Consider the following 16,280-nt stretch of genomic DNA (forward strand, 5'->3'; position numbering starts at 1 on the left):
TTAAATAGATACAGAAGATATAAATAAATACATAACCAGATACAGAAGTTATTTTATTATTTGTGAAAAGTTAAACATGAATTCATTATTCTTTTAACAATGCACTTCAAACGAAACTTAAAACGTTTTGGAAATTCAAAAATATGATTTCGATGTAGGTAACAAACCAGATTTATTATTTTTAATTTTATTATCAAAATGTATATTTAAAAAATTAATAATAGATATTTTCTCATTATTCTGCTAAAAAATAAATAAATTTTTTTGGTTTTTGAATGGTTTGAAGAAATGTCACAACTTTTGGTCAAATTGATATTTTTTATCCAGTGTGGGTATTAATTTAATTCAGAATAATGCCCTAGAGACAACAAAGAATTTGTTCTTTTTATTCCATTTATAAAATAGGTTTAAATCATATCCTATCATATATAACAAATAATATGTAAACGATAATCTCACAATCTGTAACAACGCATATTTCATTGGTCGCAGTGATATTCAGCATCTTCGTTTTATCAGAGCCTTAAACAGTGACACACAGTTTGTGTACTCATTTCACGAAACACAAATAAAACTTGTGTGTCAGTAATATTCATCGTTCAAACCAGACAGAAAAGACAAAAAACGTTGAGCAATAAAGCATCGCGTAGTATAAATTTTTCGAATTATCACTCAAATGGAACGTCATATTTTGGAAACATTATGCAATCAAAATCCTCCTATTTTCAAATAGTCAAAACAAAAAAAACCTTCGCACTCATCTACTAAAACCTACTATTAACTACTTTTTTCCCTTATGCTACTAATTAGGTACTTTTTTAGATTTCAACCACTAAAAGCTACTATTTCTGTTCTTTTTTTATAATTTCTACTACTTTAAATTCGCTAATAGAATGAAAAAAACTATTCTCAAAAACAATAATTAAATTCTTTAACCCTTTAAGGCCCAGCGGTTTCGATTGAAACCACTTTTGTGTTCGAACATTCATAACTTTGTCAAAAATTAATCAATTTTTCAGTTCTAAACGCCAAAGATCCACAAATTTATATTACTTTTAAAAAAAAAATTATAGTGCAATTTTACAACAATCTTATAATTATAACTATATTAAAAAAAAATGTTTTTGCTAAGGGTTGTTAAAAAAATTAAAAATTGTTAAATTACTTCAAGTAAGGCTCATGAAAATGACTACTCGGGAGTTTTCGGGGTCGCTGATTACGAATCTGATGTTATTTTTTCAAAATTTAAAATGGCGGATCCAATATGGCGGACGAAAAAATTTGAAAATTGAACGAGGCTCATGAAAATGACTACTCGGGGGTTTTCAGGGTCGCTGATTACGAATCTGATGTTATTTTTTCAAAACTCAAAATGGCGGATCCAATATGGCGGACGAAAATATTTGAAATTATGAATTATTTGGTTTGAAACATGTTACTCGGGGGTTTTGGGGTGGCAGATTACAAATCTGATGTTAGTTTTTCAAACTTCAAAATGGCAGATTCAAAATGGCAAACGACTTTTTTAAAAAATTAATTAATTAGCTTAAAAATCGTTACTCGGGAGTTTGTAGGGTCGCTGATTACGAATCTAATGTCAGTTTTTCAAAATTCGATTTTCAAGCCAATTAATTAATTTTTTTTTAAAATTCAGCTGCCATTTTGGATTCGCCATTTTAAATTTTGAAGAACTAACATCAGATTCGTAATCAGCGACCACATAAACCCCCGAGTAACGAATTTCAAGTGAATAAAATGAAATTTTTAAAAATTTGTCCGCCATATTAGATCCGCCATTTTGAATTTTGAAAAACTAACATCAGATTCGTAATCAGCGACCTCAAAAACCCTTAAGTACAGAGTATGACAAAAATCGCATCACTTAAAAAAAGTCGGGCCTTAAAGGGTTAAAACGATTCAATTATTTTCAATAAATATTCGAAATTCAATTATTTTCAATAACTAGTATTTTCATTAAATTTCGCAAAAGAATTCAATTATTTAAAACAAAAATGATAAAATTCAATTATTTTTATAAATAATAACATTTCCACAGGAATTCAATTAATTTAGAATAACATTTTTTAAAAAAATTCTAAAAAATCAATTATTTAACAAAATTTCTATAAAATTCTTCACATCCTTAATTACTTTCACTAATATAACATTTTTCATAAAAATTGAATTTTTATGAAAAATTTTAATAAAATTCTAAGCAAGAATTCAATTATTTTCATAACTAATAAAATTCATCGAAGAATTTTAATCATTTTTAATACTATTTTAAATTAATTAATCGAAAAATTCAATTATTTTCACAAATAAAGTTTTCCACAAGAATTCAATTATTTAAAATAAAATTTTCATGATATTTTTTATATTTAAAAAAAATTAATTATATTAATGTTTATAAAATTCTTATGATGAATACAATTATCTTCAAAAATAACAAAATTTTTCACAGAAATTCAATTCTTTTACAACATTTTAATAAAAATTTTTTCAATAATTCAATTATTTCCATAAATAATAAAATTCTTTTGCAACTATTTAATTATTTTCATAAATAATAAAATTCATCTCAGGATTTCAATTATTTTTTATACAATTTTACAGGAATTGCTCAAAAAATGTAATTATTCAAAAAAATTTGATTTCAAATCCTCAAAAAATCAAATATCAAAAATTTTTTGGATTCAATTATTTCCAAATATTTTAATAAAATTGTTCGAAAGAAATCAATTACTTTAAATCCAATTTTAATTAAATTTTTTTAAAATAATTTAATTGTTTTTTTAGATTTCAATAAAATTCTTCTCAAGCATTCAATTATTTACATAAATAATTCTTCGAAAGAATTCAATTATGTCGATAAATAACAAAATTATTCCTGAAAATTCAATTATTTTGAGGCATTAGGAAAAAGTGAGGAAAATAAAATATAGAATGGAATTTTTGTCAGTTTTGTGAAATTTATTATCAAGAGTGAAGTCTGGAAGTGAAAATAAATCACTTTAGAAAATTGTTAAAGAATAAAACAAAAGTGTTTAGTAATTAATTAATAATAAAGACTATTAATGATCAATTTTTTACGTCCGAGCAGTTAGTTATAAGGTAATTAAAAACGAATTCATTCGAACCAAATGTTATTGTATATTTTTTTCTAACTCCTATTGTTTACACACATTCCACATTATCTACTCCGCCCCTGGCAACAATCAGGAAAGTAAAAAGCATTTTGATTCACTTATTAACTTTGAATATTATTAAGAACTCAACGACATTAATTTTTAAAAATCGACAACTGCAGAACTGCTAGATATTCATCAAGCTTTAAGTTAAAAAAAATTTGTAATTCGATAAAGAATTGTAGCTTCTAGAGATTTTTGAAAAGTAAATTCCAGTTTTAGACCATTACACACCGTGACTCGGTGAGGGACTCCTTCAACGGTTTTAGTACAAGATACTCTTTCCTCCTATATTTTTCTGAGAAATCATTATCTATATATTATTATTAGTTTCGCACTTGAAATCACTTTACATCAAACAATAACCATGCATTATACAAATAGAGCATTCCACATTCCATCACTTTTAATCTTGATTGTCTGGAATAACGTCATAATTTTTAAGGATAACATAAAATTTTACCCAGTAGCACAATGATAACATCGTACAAACCTCTTTTATTTAACATTAAACTTTAACCATCTAGGGTAATCGGTACCATAATGATTGGCCCCTTAAGAGAATTTTTAGGTTTAACTCCTTGAAAAAATTTACTGCATCTATCAAAAATGCATTATAAAAGCACAAAGTAGAAGCAAATTTATTCTATTTTTAATGTTGATAATGACACAGGAGTAGGAAATTGTAAATAATAAATATTTTAGTAAAATAACACAACTGTCAAAAATACATTTATTGGCCCTAAACACATAGTAATTGGCAGAGGCCAATAATTGAATCATTGGCCTCTGAAATTATCCAAATACAGTGATGAGGCGTAACCGCCTATTACGAATCATAATACCTATGCAATAATAAAAGTTGAATTACGGTTGTACAATCATTGGCAGTGGCAAAAAATTGTATTTCAAGGGTTTTTAAATGTTTTATTTCCAAAAATGTATTTAAAAATATTTATTTGACTGTTATATAACCCAGTGTGCACGTACTATAACTGTTCTAGACAAAAAAAAAGAACAGTGTTCTAGAATAAGTGTTACAATTTTATTATAGAACAGTTCTAGAGCTTTGTTCTATAAATTTGTTCTGGAACAGTTGTTCTGTATCTGTTCTATAACAGACATGTAACATTTGTTCTAAATTAGTTATAGAATTTTGAAGTAACATTGTTCCTACAGTGTTCTAGAACACTGTTAAAAAAATTTAATATAACTGTTCTTTCACTATAAACTCGTGTTTATTTTCACTACACGGAAAGATATTATTAAATTTTATAAAAGTATTTTACAAGTGTAGGACAAAATGCGACAAAGGAAAATTTTGCTATCAACAAAACTAACACAGTAAATCTTAATTTAAGATCGGTCTTAAATTCAGCACTGTCTGCTATAATGTTAAAGGATACAAAAATGTTGTATCTTAATTTAAGGCTGCTTTCCTGCTTTAAAATAAGACTTTCTTTTTACTGTGAAACTTTAACAAAACGTACCTATATAAAATTTAGTAAAGTTATATTAAAATTTGTTAAAAGTTTTCGATATTTGATATAACTTTACTAAATATAGTATAATTTTTATTAAAGTTTAATACTTCTAATATAATAACTAATATAATAACTTTCTTTCCGTGTAGAGTGCAGCCGCGTTTTTGCATGAATTACAAAAAATCTTTTGAATTTAGATACTTGGAAAGACTCGTATCAATGATTCGTGAAAAATTAAATAATTTTTCACTGTCAGCTTGCATAAATTTTCAAGATTTTTAAAAACATTATTGACCAACAATAACATCAAATATTTAATTAATTTATTATCAATTATTAATTAATATAATAGGTATATCATAAAAATACAATAATAAATTATTATTATTAACTAATTAATTAAAATTTGTTATTATTTATTGTAGCATAATTATATATTATTATTTGTAATAAAAAAATTTATATATACATATGGGGCATTCCAGGCCAAATCGGAAATTATTTTGCTTTTGCATCTCAAAAATATTTTTATTAAAACTACGTGTGAAAACAAAACTTTTCATTATAAAAACGTCCAATTTGATCAATTTTTGACCGAGTTATAAGCATTTAAAAAAAATTTACGTAAAAAACGTCATTTTTCATAAATCTGTATCTCCTCAACCGCTTTATGAAAAAATTTGAAAAAATTCAAGGTAGCTCATTTCAAAAAGTACTAAAAGAAAAAAAATGTTTAAAAAAAATTTGAGATGCAAAAGCAAAATAATTTCCGATTTGGCCTGGAATGCCCTATATATAGTTATTTTTTTATTCAGTATGTTACATTTCAATTTATAATTTTAGCACTGCACATAACGGTCCCACAATTCAAAAGGAAGTTGAAGTAAATTCACTTCCAAGCTTGCGTGGCTATGCGGTATGCGTATTCGACTTGTGTCCTGTAGGTCTAGGTTTCGATCCCCCGTGCGTGCGAAATTTTTCATTCTTAGTTTTGAGTGTTCTGTGTATAATTCTGAATATTGTTACATAAAGTATAAGTTTAAATAATTATTAACAATCATAATAATAATTTAGTCATTAATTTAAATAAATAAAATAGTCTGTTTAAATTATTAAAGAAAATAAGAAAAATATTTTTTAAAAACTTATTGCAAAAGAAGATATTCTATTAATTATTCATATTTTTATTCATACTCATAAACATTTATTTGTTCTATGCAACTATTAAATTTCTGCTTGGGTATTATTTATGATAAATCGTTTTTGTTATAGAATTGTTATATATTTGTTCTAAAACAATGTTCTAGTTTTGTTCTAGAATTGAAACAGACTTTGGTTCCTATTTTGTGCCTCCAGGGGGACGACATTTTGACCTGCCTGTTCCTCACCAGTTACAGAACTTGTTCTTTTTGTTCTGGAATAGTTATAGAATTATTCTGTAACTTTGCACACTGGGAATGTTCTTTTTAATATTTAATAATATTTTTGAAAAATACAGTCATTGGCCTTTCAAACCAACCTGGTCAATCATTGTGTTTTCATACAATTAAAAGCGAGTATTATTGGCCTACTTATAAATTAAGAAAATGTAATTTTTTTTAATAAAACAACCATTTATTATTATTTTTAAACACCTTCAGTAAGTATAAAAAAAATTTTCTCAAAAAAGTAGTTTTAAACGACAAATTTTCTGTGAGGATGCACTACTTACCACCATAAGATTCGCAGCTGTCAAGCTGTTCTTTCGGAACACGTAAATAAATAATTAAATTAAAATTAATGACAATAGACAACATAATTATGATTGTCGAAATGGCTGCTCGATTGCATTAAGTTTATTAACCACGGTTTATAAAATGTTTTTATAGAAGTTATTTCTTATTATATTTATATTTCAACTAAAAGACCAATCATTGTGGGGTGGCCAACCATTGTACCGATTACTTTCTTTTAGTGCAAAATTCTTCATTTTTAAACCTTACTTACAATTTTTTATTTTATATTAATTTTAAAAAATTAGAAGTCATCTATTAGTTTGAAGTTTTATCAACTTTAAAATATTAGATAGTTTAATTCACCATTATTGTTCTGAAAAATCATCCATTCTGTTAACAATGCTAATCAGAATTCGAAAAAATAATCTACTCTCTAAATTTGAATTAGTAAAAATGTTTACTTATTCGAATTAGTGACTGACTTTTTGCTTTTGAATTAGTAAATTTTGCTAATAAATTAGTAGAAATTGCTATTTATTAGTAAAGTTTACTAATTCAAAAGCAAAAAGTCAGTCACTAATTCAAATTAGTAAAAATTTTTACTAATTCAAGTTTAGAGAGTACTTCAAAAATTAAATGCAATTGGTTACAATTTTTTATTTCTTCATTTATGTCCATCAGATAATTTACTTCAACATTACAATATTGTGTTTCGTAATTTTACTATTCTCATGATAAAATATTCATCATAAACCTTAAAAATGACACATAAATTGAACTTACTTTTACTTTGCAAAACAAAAAAAATTTACTAATATTTTAAAATTTTTTCATTGAGAAAATAAGTTACACTTTGTGTATGAAACTCTAAAAAATTTTCCATAAACTCATGATAATTGATGTTAATCAATTTCTTTATGGACATTTTTATCGTAAATAAAATTATACATAAAAAGATGAAATATAAAACCATTAATTATGGTCAACAGGGGTAATTATGGAACAAAAAAACGCGATTTTTTGAGTTTCTTCTTTACTAAAAATCTAAAGTGTACAAAAAAATTTTATTTGCTATTCAAATATATTGTGAACATTCTTCTAAAGATTTCCTTTAAGTTTCATTTACAAAATAAAAATTTTTGACGGAGTTATTTAAACATAAATATTGCTCCGTAATTGCCTCGCATTTGGGGCAATTATAGAACAAATTATTATAATTAATTATAAAAGCAAGTATAACACATTTTCTTTGTCTGTATATTAAAAAAACTTTATTTAGTACTGCAGAGTAAAATAATAATAGATAATAATAGTAAACTAAACGCGAATTTAATTCGAAGAAATTAGTAGATTTTTACACTTTTGTGAAATAACCTTTCCACTTTTTCGATGTTTAATAATTATTTTCTCGTTGCCAATGACAATAAAATTAAAAACATCTGAGCAACTTTGTAGGCAATATATTAAACTATTATTTACAACAAAGAACCAAATTAAAATAATTTACCACAAAAATGTTACATAAAAAAGAATTACGCGTTCCATATTTACCTCTGATGTTCCATAATTACCCCTGTTGACGGTATTTAATTTAAAAACAATAAACTTTCATTATAAATTTTAATTTTCATACAAAAAACTTCTACAATGAAAAATTATTTAATAATACATTTCTAGAATCAAATGCATTGAATTTTTTATTCAACATACATTTGTCATCAGTTTCATGTTTCTGATAATGAATAGATAAGATTATGAAAACTTCTATTAACAAATTTATCAAAATAAGAAAATTCCTCTATAAATGCCGTAAAATTGACCACAATATTTTATTTTTAAATTTTGTTTGCAAAATAAGCTACAAAAATATAATATTATAATATTATGAAAATCTTAAAAATTGGGAAAAATTGATTTTCCGATAACGATTTAAATTTTATTGTACTTCCTAAGCCTTTTATATATATATACAATATCACTAAATATATTTGATTATTATTTAAATACTTTCATGTAATTTGTCGTATATTAATATTTATAAAATGAATTTTCTTAGTATTGAGGAATATAGAATTAAAGATAAAATGATTTGACAATAATCTTATCAAATTGAGTTTTAATTTCTTGGAAATAGAAACGAATTTCGTTTGCACAATAAAATTTTTTAAATTTGTTTTGTTTAATGATACAATTATCATACAACCTTGATGAAATCAGTTTAAAAATTAATTTCAATTTATAAAATCGGTTTAAACATTTTTATGAAATCTTCAATGAAAAGGTTATATAATAAATCTAATTCGTTAATTCTATCAGAGTTTTTATAAAAGTAAAAATTAATATTTTTATATTGTTTTTTAACTTTTTCGTCCCCGTAAAGAAAGCTTTTTTAGTCCTTCAAAATTATAAAACTTTAAAAATATATTTTTTGAGAAAAATTCCTAAACTGCACATTGAGACAGATTAAAAAAGAAAAAAAATTGATTTTGAGATATGTACATTGAAATTAAGAGTTTGACCTCGAATTTCAAGGTCAAATTTAAAAACAAAATTTTTGTTATTGTTTTATAGCTTATAATAAAAAACCTTTAAAATTCATTATTCACATTTTCAATATTATTAATTCTACATTTAGATATAATAAATTTAAAGAAAATTTTAGAAAATAAAAATTTTTATTAAATACTATAATATCGCACTAAAATTATAAATCCAAACAAAATAACAGCACAATGAAAATTTTTTTTAATTTTGTAATTCAAAAAATATTTTATTAAATTTAATATAACAATTAAGGGCGTGGAACGGATAAATGCCTGCAACGCATAGTCGAAAGGGACTATACCAGTCAGACAATAGTGAGCGCGTCTAGGCCTCTCACTGATGTCTGACTGGTATAGTCCGTAACCCAAGTAGAAATGTCCGGAGTTAGGACGGAGTTAAACACCGGCATGGTACTGACTCAGTACTGACCGACAGTACTGACTTTTGAAACCCGATCAGTACTGGGAGTATACTGACTCCAAAACTGAATCAGTAATACGTCGGAGTTAAAAAAGTATTAAAATCAGTACTGGCAGAAAACTGGCATAACACCAAATCAGTACTGCGAAAGAGTTAAAAAACAAAAAAAATTTGTCATAATGGCATCAAACCGGCCACTATTAATAACAACATCGTTTGATTTATTAACTATTAAAATATTTTCCAAGATTTTCAAAAACATTATTCATCAACAATAACATCAAACACTTAATTAATATATTATTAATTATTAATTAATAGGTATATCATAATAATAATAAATTATTATTTATTAATTATTTTTACTATTATGTATTATTAATAATAAAATTTTTTTTATTTTTTAAAAATGTATAAATATATACATTTTTTATTATTAATTTAAAAAATAATAAATAAATAATAATTAATAAATAATTAAATTAATAATTTTTATCATATTTTTATGCTATACCTATTAATTAATATATAACGTCTTGTTAAAATGTATATAAATATATAAAACATATATTTATAATAATGTTTCTTTAAATAAATATAATATACAGTGGATTCATTATTATAGCACTGTTATATCCTTCCCATAATTCAAAAGGAAGTTTAAGTAAAATCACTTCCAAGCTTGCGTGGCTGTGCGGTTAGTGTATTCGACTTGCGTCCTCGAGGTCTAGGGTTCGATCCCCCGTGCGTGCGATATTTTTCCGTCTTAGTTCTAAGTGTTTAGTGTATAATTCTCAACAGTGTTACATAAAATATAAATTTAAATAATTATAAACAATAATAATAATAAATTAGGCATTAATTTAAATAAGATAGTCTGTCTAAATTTATGAAAGAAAATAAGAAAAATATTTTTTTTAAAAACTTAGTTCAATAAAAGCAATTCTAATAATTATTTACATTTTAATGACACTCATAAAAGTTTATTTACTACAAAAATATTAATAATAATTATTAGTATTCAATAAATTACTCCTTTTTCTTTAATAATCAAATAACAAATTAATATAAGCTTCTAAAGGTAAATTTTGTTTTAGATAACGCGTTACAGCATTTTCCAAATTTGTTAAATTTTACCTGCGAATCAGTAATTAGGCGGTGTTCTGCAAGTGATATTTTAATACTGACTTAGTACTGACTGCCGGTAAAAAATCAGTACTGGACAGCGTTACACTGAAAAAAATACATGAGACATTTTCAACTACATCCCCTTAGTAGAGTAAAAAGTAATAAAACGAACTACTTTTTTAGTTAGTCTGGCTACTTTTGATACTTATTTTAACTGTTTTATGTAGTTAAAAATTATTAATTAAATTAATGTAATTTTACAGTTAACTTTGTAACTGCAGGTATGTTATAGAAATGACTACAGAAAGTAGTAGATTCTACTACTTAAAGTAGTTCGATAGACTAATTTTGTAGTAGTTTTTACTTCTTCTAGGAGTTGAATTATTTTCCATGTAATTTATGTTATAGGTTTTTATAGAAGATTATCAACTGTGAAAAGTTGTAAATGCAACTACTTTAAGTAGTAAAATTAACTACAATTATCAGTTGAACTGTGTCTGGAATGCCTATAAGTATTAAGCAACTCATCGAAGCGGGCGAGCGTGGTTAGGTGGTTGGGTTATCGGTTTACGAATGTTAGGGTCGAGCGTTCAACTCCCGACGTTTAGAGATTTTTCTCCGTTAGGTATATAGACATTAAATAAATAAGGTATAGGTAAACAAAAGTGGGTAGGGGGAAATATAAAAAAATACAACTCGATAATATTTATAATAAATTATAAATAATTTTATTTTACCATTTTCAGTAGTTACTTTATTACTGAGTTATCTTAGTAACTTTAACTACATATCAGCAGTTAATTCTACTGCAAAACTGTCATTGGTTCCTATTTAACTAAGAAAAGTAGTTAATGCAACTGTATTATCACTTCATTCAACTACATATCTGATAATTAATGTAAGTTCAAAATTATCTTTGGGGACTTATTGAACTAAGGAAAGTAGTTAAAAAGTAGTCAAATCTACTAAGAATTTTTTTCAGTGTACCAGCCAGGGATTTCCCAGTACTGATTTAGTACTGGAGTCAGTACTGCTATACTGGCAGTCAGTACTGGAGTCAGTACTGCTATACTGGCAGTCAGTACTATGCCAGTATTACATTTCTACTTGGGAAGTTTCATATTTTTAAGTAATTATCGCAAATTTTGAATATCATGCCTGATATTTAAATAACCTAGTGCAGATAATTGCCTTATTAAGCGTTAATAGTATTGGTGATATGTATAGCTTCTTAAAGAAAAAACATTACAACATTCTATCACATCTATAACTTGTACGGTTGGTGGCAGAAAGCAATTAACACTTTGTCGAGCACACCATGTCAGTGGTGTCTCCATCAAAAAATTTTTCTTATTATAATATTTTTTAAATATTATTGTATCTCATTTTCAGTTATTACACGTACTTTAAAAACCGCAACGACTTTAACTTAAAAATAAAGTCTTTCTTTTTCGAAAATGAGAAATGAAGCAAAATGTCAGTGGTGTCCCTTGTCAGTGGTGTCCCCTCAAAATTCTGTTTCTTGCAGCTTATTATTTTATTTTTAATAAATTTGTGTTAAATTTACTCCTTATATGCAGTTAATGAAGATTTGATACTGGATTGTAATTTATAAGCTGATTGTATTCTCACTATTCAAAAAAAATTATCAGTGAAATCTTTTAAAAATGTCAGTGGTGTCCCTCAATGTTCATATGTTTTTTTGGTCTTCAAAAGTATATAATTTATGGCAGAACTCATTACAAATATTTTTTAAGTCATGTTGAAACATTTATTATTGTAATTTGAAATATTTTAACTTTTTATAGTTGTAAGAATTTATTTGAGAAAAGAATAAACGAAAACAGAAAATTTCTTATCATTTCTGCCTATCGTTTTTCACCTGGTGAAAATTAAAATTTGCTTCCACCTGCTCGACCACTATTATTTTTGTCCATCATATATTCTAGTCAACCAAAATAGAGTATCGTTAAGTTCAAAATCCAACATTGAAAAATCAAAGTTAGTAGGATCAAAAATGACATTTTAAATTTAATCACCCATATAATTTATTTTTGATAAAGTTTCAAGTATCTAAATTGAATAACTTTTTTTTAAGGGTAGTTAATGAATTATGTCCCTTTTAGAAATGGTTAAATAAATTTTTTAAATTTTATCAGCAAATTTTTTTTATTTTGAATATTAATGTTAATATATAATAAAATTTTTTTCTTTGCATCAAGACTAATCGTTTTGTCTGTATAATAAATTGTATTAAGATTTAGAGAATTAATCTCAATTAAAGCCGAAAAATTCGCTTTTTTATTGAAAATTCGTTTCTTTATTCAAAATTATGTTACTGTAATCAAAAATCTTATTCTACGCATCAAGACGAATCGATTGAATTAATCACAATTAAATCTAAAAAATTCACTTTTTTTCAAAAATTTACTTCTTTATTCATATATCAGGATTATATATCTTATTCTTTGTATTAAGATGAATGGATTGGACAGTATAAATGTTAGAATGTATTAGATATTATTTGAAAATTAATCCTAATTAATTAAAATTACTTATTTTTCTAAAAAGTTCTTTTTTATTTTAATTTAGACGGAGAGAAAAGGAAGTAGTCAATCATACTCGGCCGTGAATCCTTGTTACCAAACAATATGGTGAAATTTTCGTTCAACAAAACAAAAAGTAAACTTTACTAAACGGCCGTTTAGTTACTACCCACAATTAAGACTACCAACTTGATAAGTATCGACTACGATATGAAATGTCATATCTACGATTTATTTTTCTTTTTTCAGAATATTTCATCAATGTTTCAAGTGGCCCTAAACTCCCTGGAAAATATTAGGACCAGGACCGTCTACATACTGATCTTTCCGTCGAGAGGGATTTTCGTATACAGTATACAGTACCATGTCGCCGGCACAATGATACGCGTTATGACGATCGTGATGCCAATCGTCATAATAGTGAACGTCGAATGGTCGAACCGATCGTCTGCAAAATAATTTTCAACTAGACGATCGTAATTGTAATGATCATAACCGCGAAGAACGCAGCAGAAATGATCAGCGAAGAGATGACCATCGCCGTGCGGTGGTCGAAATTTTGACGATCGTTATAGATACAGAAATTAATTTCTTTGTGTTATTTCGCTCCATTTTTCCCTTTCTATTATAATAACTTTAATATTTTCTTATTTACTAAAAATTGTAATTTTTATTTAAATAAAATTTGTTTCTTTAAAGAATGTAATTAAAATCTTTTAAACAAGTTGTAAATCCAGATGTTCATTACATGAACATTTTGCTTCCTCTTTACGATCAGCAAAAAAAATTTGCTTCCTCATGGAGGAAGCATAAACGATAAATATATTTCATTTTTAAATCATTTTTAATACAATTTAACATTTATAAAATAAAGTTCATTTGTCTTAATAGAAAGAATATAATTTTCTTATACAGTAATATGAATCTAAATAAACAAAAAAAATTTTAGTAAAAAAGTCAATTTTTTAACTTTAATTGTAATTAAGTCTATAATTTTCAATAGAATATATACTTTATATATACCAATCGATCCATCTTGGTGCAAAAAATAAGATTTTAGAAATAAATGAGTAAGATTGTCTTATACGGCAACATAATTTTCCGGAAAGAACTCATTTTTTAATAAAAATTCGAATTTTTCAGCTTTAATTGTGATTAACTCTGTAAATTCTCATACAATTTATACTTTTTATATACCAATCGATTCGTCTTGATGCAAAGAATAAGATTTTATTATCAATTAACTTCAATAACAAACGTAAAAAAATTAAAAAAAAAAAATTTTTTTGAGAATTTTTTAAAGTTTATCAATCTAGTTCGAGATATTTTTATGATAAATATACCTGGTAAATTTTAGCTAAATTCGTTAAAACCTCTTCAAGTTATCGTGTTCACAAAAATCGGGATCCACACACACATACATACATCCGGACAATTGTTTAGGGTCTTATATAACATAGTCCCATATAGAAGAAAATTTGTTAAAAGGATTTTTAAAAATTTTGTAAATTAAACGACTACAAAGCTTCCTCACGAGGAAGCAAAATGATTGTATTTCCGAAACTAATTTTAAAAAATTGAAAATTTTGTCAACTTTCAATGAAATGAATTTAAAATTTTAAAGAATTTTATTGTTACTTATAAAAATTATTTAGAAATATAATCGTATTTTTGAAGAATTGTAATTGAAAATTTGGATAATAATGGAGTTTAAAAAAATTTATAATAAACTTAGTACTAAAAAACAGTTCCAGTAGTACTCGAGTACCACTAAAAAGTTCAATTATTTAATCAAAAATATTTTACATTCAAGTTGCTGTTAGAAATATCTTGGAGATTTTTATAATAGTTGTTTAAATATTTAAATTTAAAGAAAAAATAGATTTTTTAAAAAATAAAAAAATTTTATTATATTTTAAATAACAAACTTTTTAAGTAACAATGGCAAAGAAATTTTGACGCGCGTGTACCTTTGCTATTTAAAGAAAAATTGAAATATAAATTTATTTTTCAATAGTGTTTTGTTTTTTTTAATTCTACTTACAAAATTATAACTATTTTATTTATAGACGCATGTGTATCTAATTCATTTATATGTAAGGCTATTTGCTTAAAAATATTATTTTCATTAAATAAAAAGTTTGATATTTTTCAAGAAAAAAACACAATCAAATACTAATTAAGATTTTAAAAAATGAAGAAATTTATATTTTTCTATTCAAACATTTAATTTTTTACATTAAAATTTGCATTCGATTGTCTTTTCTTCTCGAAAACTGTCAAAAAATGAATGTTTGAATAGAAAAATATAAATTTCTTTATTTTTTAAAATCTTAATTTGTATTCGATTGTCTTTTTTTCTTGAAAAATATCGAACTTTTTATTTAATAAAAAATAATATTTTTAAGCAAATTACAGATTTCGCCGGTTGGGTGCAGAAAGGTGCCAATTCAGACTATTCGTGAAAAACGTGCCTTATCAAAAAACATTTGAGAAACCTGCCATTTGAGCTGAGATTTGGAAAACATGCCAACTCAGAATTGACGTTCATTTTTTTTATTTTAGGTACAAAAAAGAATTTGTCCATCAAATAATAACAAGACAACAAATTAATTCAATAAATTAGTAAAAATATTCCTTTTTCAAAGAAAAATAACAATTATGCAAAATGCAACTAGAAAAATCATTTTTCTATAAATTTATAATCTTTGCTTCAAATTTTTCTGTACTGACAAGTGTCAACCTAAAATAAAAAAGAACGTCAATTCTGAGTTGGTATGCTTTTCAAATCTCAGCTGAAATGGCAGGTTTCTCAAATGTTTTTTGATACGGCACGATTTTCACGACTAGCCTGAATTGGCACCTTTCTGCACCCAACTGACGAAATCTTGAATTTAAGTGAACGCCAATTAAGGTACTCCTACACTTTAGAAGGTTCTTAAAGGACCAAATTAAAAAAAAAAATTTTTAGGTCTTTTATTATAAATATGAAAAAACATTTTTGCCTATATTAGTACATATTTGGAGAATAAAAGTAATGGTTTGTTTTTAATTTTTATTTAATATCATAATTTGCAGACAGCATCCAGATCGAAACTCCAAAAAATTAATTGTCCAATTGCGGAAAGTTTATCTCAAGATTGTCAGATTGACAAATCGGAAACAAAAAGTCCAAACTGCTTTTTAAAAAAGGAGGTGTCTTGCATAGAAATCCACCACCAATAACGAAAAATCAACTAAAATAAAAAAAATAGC

The sequence above is a fragment of the Leptopilina heterotoma genome, unplaced genomic scaffold (genome assembly GCF_015476425.1).
Source record: "Leptopilina heterotoma isolate Lh14 unplaced genomic scaffold, ASM1547642v1 Lhet_17, whole genome shotgun sequence".
In the NCBI taxonomy this organism is placed as follows: domain Eukaryota; kingdom Metazoa; phylum Arthropoda; class Insecta; order Hymenoptera; family Figitidae; genus Leptopilina; species Leptopilina heterotoma.